Source organism: Hirundo rustica, chromosome 10 (genome assembly GCF_015227805.2).
Source record: "Hirundo rustica isolate bHirRus1 chromosome 10, bHirRus1.pri.v3, whole genome shotgun sequence".
Taxonomy (NCBI): Eukaryota; Metazoa; Chordata; class Aves; order Passeriformes; family Hirundinidae; genus Hirundo; species Hirundo rustica.
Genome location: NC_053459.1, coordinates 2,431,914 through 2,449,943, shown reverse-complemented (window position 1 = coordinate 2,449,943; position 18,030 = coordinate 2,431,914). Strand labels below are relative to the sequence as shown.

At 45.2% G+C, this 18,030-nt stretch overlaps 1 protein-coding gene across 1 annotated transcript in view; it reads right to left on the bottom strand.

The window, feature by feature from the left end:
* Nucleotides 1-18,030, bottom strand: part of GPC1 (glypican 1) — a 202,297-nt gene that overhangs the window by 33,261 nt on the left and 151,006 nt on the right. The gene's annotated exons all lie outside the window — the stretch shown is intronic.

Sequence of the window (18,030 nt, the reverse complement as noted above, 5' to 3'; positions counted from 1 at the left end):
CTGTTATCCAATTAAAATCAAACAGCATGTACTTAGGTACATAAATTAACTTCATGGGGCTAGACATATAAGAAAAGAAAGAGAAGCTCCTGAAAAATGCACACTGCTTGTACAAAGCTTTATTAAACAAAGTATTTTTTGAGGGAATAGCGCTGATTACAATTAAAGCCCTCTAAAACCGTTGAACTAGGAAAGCTCAGATCCATAAGTCTTATATTCACTGACTGAGAAGGGTCATACAAGCTTTCCTATATTAATAATTTCTCACTGGTTTCTCAGATTTGAACGAAGCTAAAACTTAACAAGTGAATCGACCAAGTGAAAAAACCCTCTGCATCTGCATCACAGGTTGCTAATACTGAAAATTCCTGTGCTATTTTAACAAAGCAACATCCAGCATTAATAACCTGGCCTTCTCCAGCCACTGTCACGTGTAAATGTGTAATCATTTAATTACTTAGGCAGAAAGGAAAAATCTGTTACCTGGAATGCTGACTAAAAACCAGTTTTCAAATGTACTTTGGGAAGAAATTTATTCTTATTCAACATGACTGGGTTGGAAGTTTGTATCTCCAACCATTTTTACTGGCATCCTTCCATCTCTGAAATGACTAATCATGCACCTTCCCCACTAAACCTGGATTTCTCCCTACAGACACCAGGTGTCAGGGCATCAAAGCCACCTGTGGCCCTGCAATGGGGGTTTCTCAATAGGGAAAAAAGACAAAAACTGATGCCAGATCAGTAAAAAGAGATGCTACACTCACCTGCAACAGAAACAAAATACAAAGTTTCTGTGATGCTGATGAGGTGTCTAAAAGCTCTTCCCTACCTTCATGTATCACTCCAAACAGCACTGGTTGCCCAGTCACAAGCTAATTAAACAGAGCTCCAGCTCTCTCCCTTGTTTAATCAGCGTTCTTTGTGTGACAAGAGACACGAACTGAACAATTTGCTCAGCAATCGAGGTACAATGTGCAGCTTTGCACTCACCATCAGGAGGAAGAAAACACCAACAGACACAGCCCAATTTTTCAATTCAAGGAAAATTACTTTCTTTGTTTTGCTAAAAGAGAAACAAGATATATATCTCCCTGTCAAAAAATTGGAGCCTGCTCTCAAAAAAGTCAGAGCTAATTAAGAGCTGATGAACTGTTACTTCTCACCCAAGTGAGGGAACACCGATTACAGCCAATTCATTTGTGGCTGGTTCTCACAAAGTTCTTCTAGATTTCACACACTGAGGGGAAAAAAAATCTACACTAGCCAAGGAAACTTAATTAGCAATTAAGTCCATACATGTTTGTGATGAATGGCTGACCTGGCAGGGAATTTAAATGCCCAGTTTGCAGCATCAGAGGGTACCACAGTATGAAGTTTGTCAAGAGGGATGCCAGCTGCCCAGTTCCTCAGTACAGCGTCAGCTGAGATCCCAATAACACTGCATCTTCTTTTAACCCTCCCTGTCCTGCTAATGCCCAACCTTTTAATGACTTTAGGCATGTGTCATAGATTAAGGATATGAGGGATAAGACACCTTTTTGAAGCACAGTTCAGGCTCCTGCCATTCCACCTTGATTTCAGGTAGAAGGCATTACTTATTTCAGGGGGAGCAGCCCATTGCCACGGTGGGTGGGGGACCCTCAGGAAAGGGGCTGCTCCAGGTTCTCCAATAATGCAGCTGTCCACTGCTCCCAACAGAAGTTAACACAAACAGGGCCAGCAGGGCCCTTGGGATGTATCAGCTCCCACTTGTTCCCCACTGCTGGGCCTGCCTTGGCTCCCAGAGCACGGCTGGAGTGCTCAGCCCCGGGTATGAGCACATGGAGCAGCTTCACCCAGGACACACACCGGACACAGCCCCGAGCCCCTGAGCTCTGCTGCCGCCACCATCTGTGTGCCAGCAGCAGGCTCAAGCCATGATCTGCACTCAGGCACTATAGCACAGGGCTTTGTCACCTTGTGAACGGCAGGGATGGAAAAGAAGGGACTCCCAAGGAGCAGCTGCTGCAGCCATAAAGCCCTTCTGGCTCCAGGAGACACCCCTGCCCTCCCATCCCTGGGGACAGCAGGGCAGCTGAGGTGGCTGTGCAGAGGTCACCTCCCCTCTGGAAGGATGCATTTGCTGCCACTCTGAGGCACAAGAAAGCAGCTACAGATTCTGTGCACCTGTGCTGAAAAACTCGCAGCTGTTCTTGGCTCCTGTGAGCCCCAGGAATTCGACAGTACTAGCCAGAGACACCTCCCTGTGAGTCACCTGCTAAATCCATGACTGGCCTTCCCCCCTTTCTAAAAGTTTTCCTCAGGAGCCACTGACAGGTGAGTCCTTCCTCAGCACTGCCAAGCCCAGCAGGTGGCTTTCAACACCAGGCATTCAGACAAATCAAACTCTTAATTTCCCTGGGCCAATGCAAAGCACGGCTCCTCAACCAAGGCTACTCCTACATGAAACATCACCTTTCACACCCTTCTGCTGCAAAGTATTCAAAAGAAAAATAAAATGAAATGGAAGTCTGTTTTATTACTATTGTTATTGCCTCTCACTTCCAGGCTCAGAAAGAAGACAACTGGCTTTGCTCAAAGGAAATTTGCCTTTTGGCAGAGACCAGGTCTGAAGAACTCTGCCTCAAATGCAAAAATGCCAGAAAGTTATGAGTGAAGAAAGGAAAGCTTTTTACAACTGAAACAATTCTGCCACCTTGGCCGTGCTTTCTCTTGCTGTTGTAGTGACAAAACCTTCCTTCTCAGAGAATTCAACCAGAATCCTTAACCTTTGCATTCAAGAGAGATTGCAGATTCCCCACCCATTTCCCTGCTTCACAGCTTCCCAGTGTTCGCAGCTCATATTTTCACAGTTTCCACATTTTCACAACCCTGGATTCAAATTGGGAAGCTGTGAACAGCACGGCAGGGACTGGCAGCTTCTCTCTGAAGATAGAAAAATTTGAGTTTCTCCCTCCTCAGCCCGCCCAGCACCGAACACTTCATCCAAGCTCTTCGCTACCGTTTGATCACTCAACATCTGGAACACACTGGGGTTTCTTCAACCGATACAATGATGGAATGGGAATGGATGCAGGAGGGAAGGAGATCACTGAAGGAAGAACACCCAAATGCTCTTTAGGCAGGCGGCAGAGCTGGCTCCCTTCAAGCCCCATCAAATTTGAGAGGCGTGCTAGAGGAAATATGAGAAATGGAGAAAGGTGACTGAATTACTTTCAATCTGAATATTATTACAATTTTAAGCAGAAAACTGCAGCAAAAATGTCCTACACACAACAGGGAAGAGTTGAGACTGGAGGAACACCAGTGGTGGTCTTGTGAAAATGCTGCACAAGTTTTGCAGCAACGGGTGAAATTGAAACCCTCCTGCTGGTCAGACAGCTTTGCCTGGTGAGCTCTGTGGTCTGAGGGCCCTGCCATGAGCTGCCGGGACAGATGGAGGTGGGAACAACAACAACACGAGGAGCAGGAAGTATCAGATCCAGTGTTGTAAATTCTCAGTTTTGAGGAAGTACATGAGCCTGGGGTGGAATTCACGCAGGGCCAGAGCCACGGAGCTCTGGAGGAAGGCTGGGCAAATAGGCTGTGAACAAACTGCTGTGTGTCAGGACTGGACTGAGGACAGGAGAGGAAATGTAGCTGCTTCTGTGATGTCCTGACCCCCAGCCAAAGCACGGAAAGAAACAGGATGGAGATGTCTGCTGCAGCAGAGCTCCTGCTTGGTGCCAGCCCTGTTGGTCTGAGGAAGAGTCTTTTCCTGGGCTGAGCTTCCATTTAACACCCTGCTCCGCTTCCCAACACCAATTTGGTTCTCCAGTTGGGTCTAATGCTGCTCTTGCAGTCAACCTACTATTAGGATGGAATCATTCAGCAACAGGTTTAAGCCATTAAAATCCAAATCTAATGTGTTCATGTCTATTTTATTCACTTCAGCAAGTACAATGACACTTTATTTAAAGAATTGTTATTACTAATTTAAGTACTACCCATGGCTGTGCTGAAGAGCTGATGTCAATCCAAGAGCAGTGATATACTGTGGTTCATACCTTGGCTGTGTCCTTCCACAGGAAATAAGCACAGTGAGACTGAGTGACTGGGGCTCCACGTGCAGATAGCCCTGGATGCAGCAAATGCCATTTTCCTGGGGGTCACCTCTCTCCTCACAGCTTCACACTCCTGTAAAACTGCTGCTCTGGAGCTCTTTCCTCAGTCCTGAGCACCTTGGAGAACACAGTCCCTCTCTGCTGTCTTCTGGATCGCTGCCACGTACATCCCTCCCAATGCCCCTGTTTGCTGGCTGTGACAGAAGAGGCTTCAGGATAAACCAAGACTTAGAATGCAAAAAAAAAGCCCAAACAAATGGAGATAAAATCAGTTTTTCCCTAGAAGCCAAAGGATGAGTGGTGTGAATGAACATGCTAGGATGCAAGAATTATGATGCCATGAGGTATCATAACTCTTCAAAACTTTTAGGGTTTGCTCCAAAGAGCCACTTGACTGATATTTCCTCTGCACACTGTGTCCTGGGAGTGTGTGCTGAGAACTGTGTGGGAACACAGAACGGAAGAGGTGATGTGGGTCAGTGAGACAGAAAGTGCCAGCTCTGCCACGCAAGTTCAATTTTGTACTCTCCTAAACCTGCTCAGTGCCCAGCACAAAAGCATTTGAAGATTTTGACCTCAATCCTTCTGGAAGGTTGGTCCAGGGCACCTCCTTTGATAGGATTTCTTTTCTCAATTTCTGGCTGAAGTTCATTCTTTGTCCACTTGGTCTTTGCCAATATGATCCTCTAGTTTCAATTGTTGGGGTTTTGTTTGTTTGTTTGTTTGTTGTTTGGTTTTTTGGTTTGGGTTTTTTTTCTGGAGTTCACTCTTTGAGACATTTACACACTAAGTCTCACACTTTCTCAGTATCCATGCTGCCTTCCTACACAAAAAAAGGTACTTTCCTCTCTTCACCTGATAGCTCTCCAGTCCTCTGGATCACTCCACTAGCTCTTTTCTTCACCTCTTCTGCTTGGCATAACTCTTCTTAGCTGTGGGTGATCAGGAGCACAAAGAATATCTCCTTTCCTTCACTGGCAATAACACTGTGAACACAACACTTGCCATTTTTAAGAACACACCACATTAGCATTTCACAGACTTTCTGCCACCAACTGGTACATCCCTAATTCTCCCCTTGCTATTTCCAACCAATTAATCCCCAGCTGTACACCTAATTCTGAAATACTGAATTTCGCCCCTATTTCTATTATTTTGGTTGTCATGGTTATCCACTAGCCTCTTCAATAGTGACAATTTTTCCCAGCACTATGCCACCAATTAATCTCATGACTGCATTTCCTATCATTCGTGCCAGTTTTTAACGGGGCTGTTAACCAGGATGGGGTCAAGGCCTGCCCTGAGAACCATGACTGGCACCTCCCTCCAGCCCAGGAGCTCATCTTTCAACACAGTGTATCGCTGCCTCCCCCTTAGCTAGTTCACCTGATAATTCCTTTACTAATTTCCATCTCTTCAGCTTAATTAACTACTCAAGGCACAGACGCAAATGTCTTTGAAGTCCCCTGAGATGGATTAGTTGATAGAACAGACACACCACGAGCAACAGCGAGAGCAGGCTTTGGATATAGGATTTGACTGAATCTCTACAATCTCTTGCTCAGGCTGCCTTTGGGTAAGAGCAAAAACTGGCCTTCCTTAAACTGGTTCAGACTGGGACATTCAGCAGACAGCTTGTTTCTTGAGGTAGGGAAAAGGAGAGCTTTTTGAGAAAACAAAAACCTTTTCCTGCAAAAGAGAGATGCTGTTGCATGAAAATGCTGTTTGGAACAGGGCTCTGCTAGTGAGGAGAGGAGCCTCTGCCCGGGAGGAAGCACCTGCAGTCACTGCAAAGAAACGGCACTTCTCCTGCCAGGACTTGGATAACATTTTCATTTCATTGTGTCGAATGGCAGAGAGATGTAATTATTTGCAGCTATTCCTTCTTCTGCATATTGCCTCTCCCCTGTTTCTATGATTTTCCAAGACAGGTTGCCTTTATCTAAGTCAAGCAGGACTGGATCCAGCTATCAAAATAAGGGAGTGGAGGATATTCCCTGGCAGGGAAGCTCCCCAGAGGAAAGAGCTGGCCCTTACTCCAGGAACAGCGGCAAGCTGGATATTCTGCTTGTCCCCCTGATAAGCACTAGGGCCCAACAGTGTGTCACCCAAGGTGACAGCAACAAGTCTGGGTGTCACAGGCACAGCCATAGAGACCCTCTCCAGACCCAGCAGCAGCTCTCTCTAAAACATAGCCGATGAAGAAACCACTGTAGGCTTTGATGATCCCTATGTGCTCAATATTTCCATCCTGATGACCTTTGGAAACAGCTCAGTGCAAACCTTAAGACACCCCTGAAGTCAAGTTCAACAAATCTTCAGAGACAAGAGTCACTTGGGGCTGGGGGTAAAGAACACAGAATGATCTGTAGGAGGGGCAGCACCTGGGCCTGCTCCAGCATTCCCTCCTGCCCGGCAGTGTGAGAGCGAGGAGGGAGCTGGAGCAAGCGGCCTGGAGAGGAATTCCAGGCACCACACAGACCCTGGGATATAAAATACCACAACTCATTCTGCCAGTTGCTTGGTAGGTCTTTGACTGTTTAGGCTTGGAATTTCCATGCTGGGAACTTGGGAGCCAGGGCGAGGGCGGCTGCCCATGGGGAGGTGCTCTGGTGCTCCAGGGGGGAATGCTGGCTCCTGTTAATGCTGCAGTCTGTGCACAGGTTTTGCTTCTATGTCCTGCCCCTCCTACAGCTCATTTTGTGTTCTTTACTCCCAGCCCCAAGTGACTCTTGTCTCTGAAGATTTGTTGAACTCGACTTCAAGTTCACGGGGATGAGGGAGCGGGAGGTGGCACCGAGGTGTGCCCATTCTGTGTGGCAGTGAGCAGGGCTGCAGGGCTGCTCCCAGGCACAAGGACAGTGTGTGAGAGTGTGTGACAACCAAAGACAAGCTGCACCTAGGCTAGACTGCTCACGGGGTTTTTTCAACCATCTAATTCCAGCCCTGTTCCCAGAACCTCTCCAGGCTGCCTGGCAGAGAATGAAGAGCTGTGCTGCTGTGAGGAAACCTCCTGTAAACTGAAAGCCCTTGTACAGGGGATTTGCTCTGTTTGCATCCAGGGTGGGATAAGGAAATACAAGAGATGTGGATATTGAGATTATTTTACCCCTGTGTTTTCCTGGGAGCTGAGCTGGCAGGAGATTTTAATCATGGCACCTTCTAAATATACCTGTGCTACAGCCAGCAACTTGCAGCAAATGATGAAGTGCAAATATTGCCCCAGCAGGCTCTTATCAAACAGATTTCAGAGCAGTCTCTCTGTTAGATAAGGACTGGGGAGATGTGTGGGTGGGATTCATAACATGGGAGTCAAGTCTGACCTGGCAGCTCAGTCCTCACTTGAGGAAGGGCGGGCACCTCCCTCTTTAGCATGAGCTGAGCTCCTCTTTACAGCCACTCCTCTCCCTCTGGACTGTAGTAGGAGTTGGGATAACTGAGCCAGAGCAAGCTGAACTTTTGGATAAATGAAATTTTGTGTGATAAATTTAGCTCTCGTTTTCTTCCTCCAAGGAGGCCTGCGTTTAAAGGCAAACCAATAAGCACCACAGCTATCACTGACAGGAACATAAAGGCAGTAAAATTAATTGCTAATACTGCCTGCTCCTTTCCAGGTTTACTCAGTAAGACCTGAAGGGCTCCATTTCTCCACAGGTAAAATAAACTCAGAAATTTAACAATGCTGAGGGTTGCTGGCAGTTTTAAAAGGCGTGATATACAGCACACACCTCTAGAGCACAGGTATTTTTCACTCTGGAAAGAAGCGTTCCTTCACTCCAGCTGAGCACTGGGGCTGGTGAGGAGCTGCAGAGACATGGCAGGAATGAGACAAGCAGCGGATCTGCTCGGGATATGCCCATGAAGGCTGTCACTTTCCCAGGAACACCATCCCAACCAGCCTCACTTGGGCTGAATTTGACTTTCTGCCCCTTTCAACAAGCCCCAGAGAGCTGCACCTTAACCTGCACAACACCTCAGGGTGCTTCCCTTGCTCCCATACACACTGCTCGAGGATGAAACTAATGCAGCCTTTATACATTTCAATACACTTATTTCAACTTCTTCCTCACTTATAAAATATATCATGAACCAATTTGTCACTCAGTCAGGCTCTTTGCAGTGTTATTCTAATTGAGAAAAAGGTCAGTGAATTACTACTTCTTTAGAATTAAATGTATTTGTCTCTGGAAAAAAAAAAAAAAAAGGCAGAAGAAACAACCCCATAATTTGGGTCTATTTTTGACACTTTTTGCATTCACAGAGGGGCTTGAGCATCCTCATTACACACTTTTACAGATCAAAACTCCTTGTCTGAGTTTTTGCAAAAGCTCTGGCAGTGAGACAGAACTGACTTTGGCTTTTTATCTTCTTCATTAGTGTTGCCCTCTGCTCCAAATGGCCTCTAGACAAACTATTTATTGTTGGGTTAATTAGCTCATTTGGATCTATGCTTGCCACTGCATTTTTGCAGTCTACAGTATCTAAAACACATGGTCCTTGAATCTCTAAGAATCTTGAGTATGTGACACATGGGCTTTCCCAAAGGAAAAAGGAGGAGAGGAATTACTTGCTGTGGGGATAATGTTCCAGACAGGCTAAGTTCCCCTGTTATATTGTTATTATATAGGAGTTTATCTAAGTCTGCATAAAGCCCTTACTCTCTAGTGTTGTCTCCTTCAGCGCCTTCAGAAAATAACTTGCCAAAATATAAAAATATTTTGCTCCCACAGAACCAGTATGAAAAGGAGGAACAGGTAGAGATGGCCGTAGACAGCTCATGTTGAGATGCAACCTGAAGAATGCAGCACCCTGGGACAGCTGGGAGTGGATGGAATGGACACAGACAATGGCATGGACATCTGTTATTGGAATCCTAAACAAATCAGCCTCAATTGCTATTTTAAGATAGATGAAATATGGATATCTTATATACAGCTATCTGATATAATATTAAGACATTACAGCACACTTTTAGAAATTTGGAGCAGCTAGAAAGATGTGGGTAACAAAGCACTCGCTCAGCCCTTCAATGCATGGGGATTTTCCTAGGGATACCTCTTTCCCCAGGTGCCTGCTTCAAAAGAAGCAAATTTTAGCAATTGTTGAGCAAATTAAATCATGTTCCCTGGCAGATATTACAATAATAAATACAGTAGCAAATTTTTTGAGAATACAGTATAATAAATACAGTAGCAAATATTTGAGAGAATGCTCCATCTGATGGAATCTGCTCTGTTAAACACCTCTAACTTCACCTTGTCCAAAGATAACATCTAGATAAAGATGGATGTTTTAAAAGACCCTAGCATCATTTAACTACTTCTGTTTAAAATACTAGGTCCCTTAAAAAGCAGTCCTAAAGGGAGATTTAAGCTTAGCTTATCCAGCCTTTTCCTTCAAAGTGTTTGTTGGATTTTTTAAAGGTTGCTAGGCATATTCTGGCTATAACCAGACTGGGATAAAACCACTGGATTCTCTGAGCTTGGGAGCTTTGCTTGGCTGCAGCCCACCTGAAACCCAGAGGCAGTGCTGGCTGCAGCCAAGGAGAGGTGGTGGAGCACTCAGTGAGTGTTAGATCACAGAAAGCACCTAAGTACAAACTCTTCCTCCTAAATAGATGGATGCAGACGTGGCACCGGAGCAGTCCTAGCTCAAGTGTCCTGTCCCTTGACTTGGTGTTGAAAGCCTCATGAAGAGGATCGGTTCAAAACTAGAATGGGTTAAACACTGAGATACCACAACCTACAGACACCTGAGTTGTAGCTGTCCTACCACCGAATTACTACTGGCTGCTTTTGCTTAATTTCACTGAGGTAGAAAAAAGACTTTGTCCAGTACTTACACCTTTTACAATTATGTCTGAATATATTTTCTAACACACATAAACTTTTTTTTTTTTTTTTTTTTTTAGTTTATGGATTATACACATTACATATTACTGGTTTGACTTATTACTTGTGCTTAAGTCTCATCATGACTGTGACCAGCATGGAAAATCTACCACAAAATCTATTTGCTTTGGGATATTGGCAGTCACCTCCACACTGCCAATGGGCATTTAAAATTCATCTGAACCTCATCTGGAGGAAATACAATTTTGAAGGCTTGGGAAAAAGTCTGCAAAACGTTGAGAAATGTCTCATCTCCCCTCCACACTCATTCCACTCTGAGATGTACACATAACACATGGACTTGAAATTTGTATCAATCAAACATAAATCCCTTTCAAATCTGCAAGCATGATAAAACCTTGAAAGACAGCTTGCCTGGGTGCTTCCCAGGACTATCAGCTGGACACATCAGTGACTGAGGACACCTGCACCCGCCCCTGGCCGACGTCCAGCTTACGGAACAGAGATCAAAAATGCACCTTAAAGAAAATATTAGCTGGGAACCAGAATGCTAAACTGCACACTGGCTGCAGCTACACTTGGGAAAAAACAGAGAGGAAACTACATGTGCTTCTCTTTTTAAAAATTCATTTACAACAACTAAAAAAAGGCTTTGGTTACCCTGAGATGCTGGCACGCTCCTCCTGCCTGAGTTGGGGTTTCTGCTGCTTTTGAAGCATCTCTGGCTCTGGTCCAAATTTGAATGATGGGAGAAATGGATACTTGTTAAAAGCATGTGCTTGATTCACTTAACCAGCATAAAACTTCCCTTCTTTTTACCTGTCAGATTTTTATCCAAAGTACATTGCACCGGTGAATTGGCCGTGAGTAATAAATTCTGATCTCTTGAAAATGTCCTTCCATGAATATGGATTAAAATCCTCATTAAACACCTTGATAAATTAATGAATTTATAGGAATGCACAGAGAGGTTGGCAAGCAGCTGTCATTCACCTTCTCCTCTAACCACAAGTGTTTGAAGCCAATCAAAATAATCTCAGATCTGGCAGAAGATTTAGAACAGACAAAAGGAAATACTATTTTAAACAGCCAAGTTATGGAAAACCTGACTTGTGTTACAAAATATCTTGGATGCTGAGGACTAAAATAAATGCAGAAGATGATCAAATCAGAAAAACAGCAAGTCCCTTGGGTGGACATGAAACAAAGCCAACAAGACATCCAGGGTGGCAGAGGAACCACAGAACATTCATGGGGCAGAAGGTACACAGGATGCCTTTGGCCCTTTCTCTGTAAGCCAGCACCTCACTATTTGCCATTACCCTAATTGCCTGGGATACTCTCAAGGCTTAGGCAAAAATCAGAGTGAATTTGGTTCTCTGGGAAAAGGCTCAGAGCACAGAGCCACCACAGCCAGCCCAGAGCCACTGGTGGGTCCTGCTTGGCTCACCAGGGACTGAGCACCTGCAGCCTCCACAACCAGGACCTGGGGCTTGGCCAAGCTCCTCTTTCTGGCACTGCCCCCTCAAACAGAACCCTCTTCCTGATGCAAATACCCTTCTGTGACCTTGCTGTGCCTCAGTGTATCTCCAGAGACCTTCCATAACCCAGAAGCTCGGTGATTAACTTAATTAGGACAGTAATTATGTACCTCCTGTTAATGAAAAGCTGTGTGCTGCACCACTGCTGATGTACAGAAGTGCTTTCTGGACAGGAGCTCACACTGGGTGAAGCACACCATGGCACAGCCCAGCTCAGTAACAGCTTGTCCAGGTGACACAGATCCAGCTTTTTCTTTACAAACACACCAGTGAGTGTGAACACTCCTCTGCCTGTAAGTGAATCCATGGAAACCTCCAAAGTTATCTTATACTACCACTGAAACCACAATTATAATAAATGTAGCTTAGTGTCAGCCCTGGGCAGAGGCAATAGATAACAAGACAGCCTGAGCAGTGCCCTTATTAAGGGTCTCTGGTAAGGAGAGCCCATCCTATTTATTGACTTTTCTGTGCCTGTTGTGGTGCTGGGTAATTCAACAATTTGCCTTTAATTCCCTTAGGATGCTCCATCTGGCTTCAGATCAATGGCCCACCCAGCTGTTTCAGCTGAACTCTGCTTTTAACTTGCTGACTGTAAAACAGTCATATAAATTCCTGGTGTGCTCAGGAGAAAACACTAGTGGTGAGGTGATGGATATTCTCCAGAGAATGTCCTCTGAGTAAGCCAATCTGTGTCTGTCTAGGAGGAACCAATTTTGCATTGTGTGAGCTTTTCAAAAGGACATAAGTACAATTTGGGCAGTTTAAATAGCAGAAAGCAAACTGAATGACCATTCCCAATGTCTGGGGGAGCAGAAGAGCACTCTCAGCCCTAAAAACCACGGATGTGGAAGCAGCTGACTGGAGGAGAACCAGACCTTGACTGGGCACACTCTGACAGTGCCTTTTCCAAAATTCCCATTTACACCATGGAACTGCTGCATGTAACCAACAATTTATGGAGCCGATTTCCTCTTCTTTTAATTCTCATTTCAGCTATATGCTTGGGAACTTTGTGTTTATGCTGCTCTAATCTCTTTGAAGGGAGAAAAGTAGCTGGGCTCCTTAGCAAGTTGAAGGGCAATCTCTTTCCTTCCGAGCTCCCTGTGTCCCTCCGACACGCTGCAGGGCTCACAGCATTGCATTCTGCACACAGAAAAGGACAAGAACTACAAGGAAGGGGTGGCATTTGTGTGCCAGTATCAGTGAGGCGGTGATCTATGAGGAGACACTCCCCTACCCCATTTCACACCTTGGATAACCAAACCTTCAGCCTTCAGAGCTTTCAACACTGTTGCCTTGATCCTTTGCTGTTAATATTCTCCTGCACAGCCACCAGAGGAGTTCCTCTGCATGATCCATCTGCCCAGGCCTTCCTTCAGCCCCACGTGGAAGCTTGTGCCAGTCATCCAGAGATGTTTCCTTGCACTGACTTGTGCACTTGCTTACATCACACACACGGGGGCCTCAAGCTTCGGTCTCCCCTCAATTAATTAAATTAACATGCTACTCTCGTGGGGCCACCTCCCTGCCCTTCCTAACAAATGCCTGGGGAAGGAAACCCAGCTCCTGCTTCAGCTCCTTCCACTATCCCTGCAGGTTTGTCCTACAGGGATACAAACCAGTGCTGCTTTGTGGGGCTGGAAATGGGGAAGAAGTCCTTGCAGCTGCTGAGTTGGGTTCGGAGGTGCTGATGCTCCTTGGTGAGGTTTTTTGGTGTGCAGTCTCACATAGCTGGCAGTGTGGAATGTGTCTGTAACATCTCTGAAACGAGCCCATATGTGCACGTGGAAATCTGTGCAAGCAGACTGAACAAGTTAAAAGAAAGGGAAAGGGAAGAGCAGAGTTTCCCATCTGTGCTAGTCCATCCTCTAGGGTGGGGCTGAACGTGCTGGGAGATTCAAAGCAGGACTATCAAAGAGACTGAATGAGATGGGTATTAATTAACACACTCCTACCAGCCTTGGGAAGCGAGGGAGTGCAGGCCAGGGAAAGGAGACACCCTCAGCCTGCTGTCCTGAGTGATAAAATCACAGAATGCTTTGGGTCAAAGGGACCCCAAAGATCATCGAGTTACAACGCACCTGCCATGGATAGGGATGCCACCCACCAGACACTAGGTAACTCAGGACCCCATCCAGCCTGGCCTTGGACACTTCCAGGGATCCAGGGGCATCCACAGCTTCTCTGAGCAACTGTGCCAGGGCCTCAGCACCCTCTGAGCCAAGAACTTCTGCATGGAAAAGGCTCAGAGAGCCACTGACTCCTGGGAAGAACATGCAGGGGACAGCCACTACAAACACACTCTCAGGACAGCTTCAGTGGGATCCTGCACCTTCTCTGACATGGAAATCAATTGTGCATGAAATACGAAGCCCTAGAAAAACAGATTTCATTAGTTCTACTGCTCATGGAACCACTTGGACAATATGTTAAAAAATAATAGAAAAGCTGGTCATAAAATATCAGCAGAATGGTGCTGCACGTCCAGAAACTAAAATGAGTTCTGAACAAGAAGCCAAATTGCTGCAACTTATTTATTAGAGATCTGTTGAATAAATGACCCAACTGTACCCATGGAAACTACTGTACCAGTTCATCCTCAATAAATGAGAAAGCAAAAGCTGTTTCCTTAAAGAACTGCCTTAGAATGAACTAATCTGTAACAATATTAAAACAGAACATATCTGTGCCAATTTGTTTTTATTGTTTTTTAAATTTAATTTTATTAACACAGCTCTACTTTCTCAAGTCCAACAGCCACCCTTCTGGGCAGGACCCGTTACACTTTTCCTGACCCTTTTCAGGGGGAAGCACCTGAATGCAAGTGGTTGGGAACAAAAGTCACCTGCATTTGCCTGGGAATAGAACGCACGAGTATGAAGATTCTCTGCACCTCAGAACGGGGCAGCTGGTGCCTGATGGCTCCTTGACCACAACACCAACAACACAAATCCTGGTGATACAGCCCAAAGGTGGGAGAGAAAAATGGGGGTTCTGAGCAGAGCAAGCCATATCCTTCCTCTCTGCTCCTCTGGCCCCAGACACAAGGGCTGCGTGACAGACACTGGGATGAGACCACTTGAGGAACACACACACACCATCAAAGGTGGAGTGTGCACTTTGGAACTAACTTTAGTTGTGTTACAGAAAGCTTGAACTGAGTCTAATTACTGTTTGAGCCCTTGGAATTTCTATCACTTGGTCTGATCTAACAGCACTCCTTTTTCTAATCCTCTTAAAACAGGCTGTTTTAAAGGTTTTACTCAGGCTGACACTTGGAGCATGATGCTAAAGTACCGTTATTACAAAGAAAACTATTTGGTGTTCATTAGCAGGGTGACAATCAGCTGCAAGACAAGTGTAGCTTGAACCACAGGACTCATGCCTCTGTACTAATTTTATCTGAAGCTCCTGAGGACCCCAAGGCACGGGCAGAGCAAACAGAGGAGGGAGAGTGGCTCCTTGGGCTCACTCCCAGAATCCCACAAAGATCCCAGGCAAGTGCTCTGCCCACCTGGGAGATCCACTTGCACAACCACAGCCACTGTCATTAATTTTGTGGAACTTTCTCCCCAAAATGTCCTTCTTCGTTTTCCCCTCATCTTTTTCCTTTTCCTAGGGAGGTTCTGATGTATCTGAAGAGCCTTGGCTGTCTGGTTTAAACCGAGTCAGCTCTATCAGATTTATTTTTGTCAATCTGTGCCATGTGAGGCTTGAATGGCTTTCCAAAATACCACTGTGGCTGACTTTGGGGATAACAACACTGATTTTGGTCTTCAACCAGCTGTCTTCAAACATAATCCATCTCTCTTCTCTCTCCACAGCAAGCACAGTTAGTTTATATTTGAACTTTTCCATCTTTTAGAACATGTTTACCACTGCCTCCTTGAAAGACACTGGATCTCATTTATTTGGACTTCCTCTGTTCTGCTCTCTCAGTGAAGAAAAGCCCTTTATGTTGATGTGACACTATAAAAATCCATAATCATAAAGTTAAAAATAAATCCCTTGCTAGAATAAGATCAGCTAAATATACTTAAATTCTTTATATTTGGGTCTGCTTTGTATTCTCACGTTTGACTTCAATTAAATTACTCTTCTTCAGCAATTCAGAGGCCTTTCAGTAACCACGTGCCACTGAATATAAAAATCACATGTTTATTGCACAGATGAGAGTGCACACCATCCCAGGGTGTTTCCAACACAAACCTGCTTTTTACTGCCCCAATGTGAGGAAACATCAACCAGCACCATCTGAACGTCCCCCTCGCTGCAGGGGCGAGGGATCAGAGCTCTCTGCACATTTTCTGACTTCTTCTACAACACCCACTGATCCTGAGGAAGTGTTTGGCAGGTAAGAGGAAGGCATGAAGAACATGTAGTAGGATTCTTCAGCCAGAGTATTTATTACAATCTCGAGTCATCTGCCACGGTGGAGAGTTTGATTCGCCGATAATTTCACACTACATAAAAATCGAATCTGCGATAATTTAGGTAGGCTATCACGTACTGCTGATCTCCACCATAAACAAAGCAAACCCAGTAATTGCTTTTACCGAAAAATTATGAGCATTTTAGGGTTTTAACACTGAGAGGTCCCAGGGGAAGGAGAAGAAGATTGGAAAGCGGTGGTTTCAACAAACATGAAATTGCACAAAAGGTAGCAAAAATTAGATGACACTGAATTTCCACACATAAAAGCAAATAAAAATGCTGTAGTATTGGCTTCTTCAATTTATTCCAGTCAGCTTTGAGATTTCCATTTGTTTTGATATGAAAAATATCAATTTGTCACAATACTGAGTTTAGCAATTACTTCATTGTGCTACCATTAGTAAGAAAAAGCTATTGATTTAAACAATGCACACATAAACATGGCTTTCAAACCAAAATTCCTATTTTTCTTGAAGCTTTTGCTATTAACTATTAGAATTCATCAGCACAATAGCAAAAAATCCCTGAGCACAGAGGGTTAAATCTCACAGCCCTTGCTGGCAGTGCCCAAGCGTGAACACCGCATTCGTGGCCCTGTTTTCCGTAAGAGAGGAAAAAACAACGTTTTTATGGCAACAAAAGATTTCCCCTCCTGTGGCTCACAAGCTGCATGGCAGCTCCTGGCAGCTTACAGTCAGAAGGGTTGCAAAAATTTAATATTAAGGCTCAGGGACTTCTGTAACTTCAGGAGTTACTCTCTAGCTGAGGTCAGGAAGGCATGCAGAGGACCCCAACTAAACTTATTGGAATCAAAGACCTTAAATCTTTTCAGAATTTAAAATACTAAACTTCTCTCCCTTTACTGCCAGAGTTTTATTCCCCCCTCTTTGCTGTTTCACAGTTTACAATTGAGTGCCAGTAATTCCTGCAAGAATTTCAGGTTTATCACATAGGATTTCTCCTTCTACATTTAAGATATTCCATAAACTGCGAAAGGCAGGCCTGGGGCTTGGTGATACAAAAAACACTGCCACTAAAATCACCAGAGTGTTAGGCCTGGCAGTAGATTGCCAGACTGAGCATCCTGGAGGCAAGGAGCAGGGAGGCTGTGACTCCTCCGTGCCCCCCCAGGGCTGCAGAGCCACCACCCTGCTCATGGGGAGCTCACCTTGAGCCCCACTGCACTTCAGACTATAAAGCACCCATTATCCTCGCCTGGTGCTTTCTTAAATTGACACAGATGCCATTGCCTAATATAAATAATTTGTTCCACAAATAGACGTTTTCAGGAACAACATCTGTGCCTGTGCTTAATTTGCAGCATGCTGACTGTCTCACAGGAGTCAACGGGAGAGGTCACACAAGTTAAACGAGTTCTGAGAACTGAACTTGGTGGGATTGGGGGTCTTTGTTTGCATTTTGATTTTGTTTTGCCTTTGCCTCTTGTGGGTTTGGTGCTTCTTCGGTGTCACGGCTCCCATGGGGTGTGTGGGAGTTATCTAGGGCTGATACTGGAAACACCAGCCTTTGTATTTCAGCTACTGGTTTAACATGAAACATGAAACATTTTCTAAATCCCTTCAGACAGGTTTGGAAGTGGTTTTTGGAAAGGCCATTTTTAGGAGCATGGACTTTAACTGTGCCATGCTGCTGGTCCCTGTCTCCACACGTTCATTGGGGTTCATCCTGCTGAGCCCTGGGCAGTGCTGAACCTCCTCCCAGCAAACATCCACTCCCTGCAGTTAGAGGGGCTGTGTGTGCTGTGGCTTTGTACATGCAGCCTCAGCAATACATACAAAAGGTTCTCGGTGGCAAGTATAATTGCATGTCCTGTATACACCTGATAGATTGCAGCCCTGTTGGTATGCTGCAATAACAAATAAATGGTTGTTATTAATGGGACTGTAAAACACATGCTCAACCCCTGTGGAGCTAACTGTAGTGCTTTACATGCTACCTGCAACACTGCCAGGGCAGTGGAACATGGCATTCCCTGTTCTGCCGAGCCAAAAAAACACGGGGGTGTGGCTGCTCCAGCCATCCAGAAGTGGCTGCCCCTCCAGGCAGAACAAAGGGAAACCTCTCACAGCACCA